The following is a 4,363-nucleotide window of genomic DNA, read 5'->3' as shown; positions in this document are numbered from 1 at the left end:
AATTGATGGTAAATTCCCCACTTCTATGTTTGGTACCACCTTTGTATGCAGAGTTTGTGCCTCCGCCCATAGAGTGGATTCGACCTCTGCCAAATTAAGAGTATCCCTGGGGTCTATATCAATATTACTAAAGACTTTATTATTCATGCCTTTCCAGATATACCATAGAATCCATGCAAATTGGTGATCATCCATTTTCGGGATAACTCTCAAAAATAGGTGATCCATATTTGTGAAAAGCGAGCTTGTTGGAAAGATAGCCGGATTTGATGGTATTTTGGAGAGCGCCCACACCTGAATCGCTGGAGGACACTCAAAACACACATGGTTTATTGATTCCTCGGGATCTCCACATCTCGCACAACACACATCCCCTTTAATTCCTCTCGCATTCAGATTTTTTTAACCGCTATACACCCTGAAACCAGCTGCCACAAGAAATGTTTTAACTTTGGTGGACATCGTATAGTCCAACAGAGCGCTTTCAAAACATCCACTGTGGAGCCAAACACAGTCAATGGTCTTTCCCTATCTGGATAAGCCCGTTCCACCTGGTAGCCCGATTTAACCGTGTATCTCTCATTATTTGTGAAATGCTATCCATCTTTATATGTACCCTGAATCCCACTCAAAGGTATACTTTCAATTATTTTCACATCTTGGGGATCAACTAAAACCCGAAGAGCCTGTGAGTTCCAAGTTCGCGAAGTAGGATCTATTAAAGAGTCCACTGTAAGGTTTGGATAGTTATCGTGCAGATTTTTAGTTGTTGGTCTCGGGCGGGTGGTTGGGAGCCAAGGATCATTCCATACATAGATGGATGAACGTGGTCCCACCCTTTTGATGAGTCATTTGCTTACCAGAGATCTACTTGAAATAATACTCTGCCAACTATATGATGGGGAATATGAGCGAATCGGCTCCAGGGGTGATGCATTCCTGTAATACCGACCTTTAAAAATGCGTACAAATAAAGTGTTTGGCTTGTTTATCAAGCGCCATAACTGCTTGCCGAGCATTGCCGTGTTAAAATATGTTATGTCCTTAAAACCCAATCCTCCCTCCTCCTTGCTGACACAAATTTTGTCCCATGATTTGCAATGCATACCTTTTGTACTCCCCCTGGACTCCACCAAAACTGAGCTACTGCAGCGGTTAATTTCTTCGCGGTTGCCTTTGGTAATCGGTAACAGGACATAACATGATTTGGTAGTGTCATAACTACTGATATGATGATTACCTCCTTCCCTCCTTTTGAAAAGAATTTGAAAGTCCACCCATTTATCCTATTTGCCAGTCGTTCCTGTACAAAGCTGAAAACCTGTATCTTTGATCCGCCAATATTCTCTGGCAGACCCAGATAAGATCCCATTCCTCCTAGGTTTTGTATACCCAAAATGTCTCTCATCTCTTGTCTCTTAGATTCTTCAATCTTGTGTCCAAATTGGATCGAAGATTTTTGGAAATTAATAAGTTGGCCAAAAACCTCCTCATACTCCTTTAGAATCCGTAGTATTGTCTGACACTCCTCTCTTTGTGCCTTGCATAAGAAAAGACTATCATCTGCAAAAAGCAAATGAGAGGTCGGGGGCATGCTCTTGCCACTTTCATACCCGTTATTTGTTTCTCTCTCTCTGCTTTTTTGATATTTGCTATTAATGCCTCAGTACACATAATAAAAACGAGGGAAGACAAGATTTCAAGCGTTGGCACAAAACCTTTGAGATAATCTTGTATCCTACATTGCATAAACTTATTGGTCTTAGCTCCGTCATCCTCGTGGGTCTCTCCGTTTTTGGAATCATACATATATTCGTTATATTTAACCTTGGGTCCAGCTCCCCTTGCACCGACGATATGCACTCCCTCATTAGTTTAATCCAATGGGAGTCACAACCCATTTTCTGCAGTAAAACATAGATAAAACTCCATTCTACTCTATCATACGCCTTAGTCATGTCCGTTTTGATTGCCATATATTTTCCTTTGCATGCCTTATTGGTACGCAGCCCATGAAACATCTCCTGTGCTATTAGAATATTATCAGAAATTAATCTTCCTGCCACAAATGCCGATTGAGTTTCCGAAATAAGAGAGGGAAGACAAGATTAAGCGTTGGCACAAAACCTTTGAGATAATCTTGTATCCTACATTGCATAAACTTATTGGTCTTAGCTCCGTCATCCTCGTGGGTCTCTCCGTTTTTGGAATCATACATATATTCGTTATATTTAACCTTGGGTCCAGCTCCCCTGTAACCAGAAAGTTGTTTACCATCTCCACTAAATCGTCTTTAATTATATGCCATAAATGTTGGAAGAAGAGAGCCGTCATTCCGTCTGGTCCTGGTGCCTTTTCTGGATGCATCATAAACAAAGTTTGTCTTACCTCTTCCTCCGTTGCTAACCTTAAAAGCCTTTGTATCATTTGTGTCGTAATACCTGGTGGTACCTCTGCCAGAAAACTATCGAACTCCGTTGGGTTTGTAGTACTAAATAGTTTGTCAAAATAGTCTACTGCCACTTTTTCAACCCCATTGTCCTCTGTGATCCAATTACCCGCCTCATCATGGAGACCCAATATCCTATTGCGGGCTCGTCATTGTTTCGTTAATGCATGATAAAATTGTGTATTCAGATCACCGGATGTGTACCACATATTCCTGCTTTTCTGATGCCAGTATTCCTCTTCATCCTTATATGCATCCTGTAGTTTCCTGGAAACTTCCAATATTTCCTCCTGAGATCTATTATCATCAGTCTGCACCTCTTCCAAGGCTTGTTGAAGATCTTTTATATTATCCTTCCCATACGGTGGATTGGCTTTCCGCCATTTTGAAATGTCGTGACGGAAATTAGTAATTTTACTGACAAAATCCCTTGTTTCCCCATTGCCATCTTTAGACCAGCCTAAAGTGATTGATTCAATGAGTCCCTCCTGGCCAAGCCATCTTTTGTCAAACCGAAATTGTCCTTTTTTCCTTGTTACTTTATCCTCAAGGTAGGCCACCACAAGCCGGTGATCAGACCCAACCAGTCCTAGATATTCTGTATAAGAACATGGGAATAAGGTGTGCCATTCTTCATTCTCCAGAGCCCGATCTAACCGGCATCGAACCGTCACTGCTCCTTTCCCTTTACCTCGACGGCCTTGCCAGGACATTTTATTACCCTTCGCTGGAAACTCTATTAAACCACTGTTTCTGTTCATGTTATTAAAAGGAACAAAAGAGTCGGCACTCCTGACAGCTCCCCCATCTTTTTCGTGATTACCGGTGATATCTCTTGATTTTGATAAGTTTTAAATTCATATTTATGCTTATTATGATCATTATAGGTTGCATTTAGGTGTTAAATTGTAGTTGCATACATAATTTCATTTGAAAGGGTCTAAGATGCACAATTGGAAGTTTTGGGGCTGATTCGGGTGGACCTTTCTGCAAATTCAAGAGTTTTGGGGTCGAAAAGTAAATATCCAAAAGTTCTGGAGCCCAAGTGAAAATAAGCAAACTGTCGGGGACTAGATCTGCAAATAAGCGAAACTTCACCATGGGAGACACAAGCTTCACGATCTGGTTGACGGCGAGGCTGATTCCAGCCGCGGGAGGCACGAGGACGACGAGACTCGAGCACCTGAGACCACGGCTCGGATCTGGGAGTGAGACGCGGAGTTAGAGAGGTCGTGAACCCGTGATGACGAATGAAGCTCTCGGCTCGGTCTTCTCACGACGGAGGAGATGAAGCACGACGACGCGGGTTGGAGGCTCGCGGGATCGTGAACCCGCACGCACGAAGAAGAGGAAGCGTCGACGTCTCAACTCGGGGTCGAGAGACGCGGGGAACCGAACCCGCGCGCACGAAGAGAAAGAAGTCGTGACGTCTCGACTCGGGGTGAAGGTCGCGGGTTCCATTACCCGCGCACATGAAACAGAGCTGCTCGACGGTCCACCGCGGGGAAACCAACTCGGGTCGAATTTTAATATTTTTAAAGAGCTTTTTAGACTTTTTAATGGAAACCATTAGGTTTACCAAGGACATATAAATACTCTTGTAATCCCAAAGTGGGTCTTATTTTCTATCTAATCACAAAGAACTTTGAGTTGAAAGATCTAATCTTGATCATAATTTCTTATCTTTGCTTGATTATCTTGCTCTCTAATCATGTTTAACCTTGAATTATCCATGGTTTTGGGGTTATTCATGTCTATTTGTGAGTAGACTAATCTTGGATTCATGGGCTAGAGTGATTAAGAGTGATTAGAGAAGATCTAGGGTGATTAGAGAAGATCTAGGGTGTTTAGTGTTAGATTTACTTGTTTCCTTGCTTGTTGAGGGTTCTCAATGCTATTTTAGTCTTGATCATA

This window comes from Brassica oleracea, chromosome C8, assembly GCF_000695525.1.
Source record: "Brassica oleracea var. oleracea cultivar TO1000 chromosome C8, BOL, whole genome shotgun sequence".
Lineage (NCBI taxonomy): Eukaryota > Viridiplantae > Streptophyta > Magnoliopsida > Brassicales > Brassicaceae > Brassica > Brassica oleracea.
The sequence above is the reverse complement of the archived record's forward strand: the minus strand, read 5'-3'. Positions refer to the sequence as shown.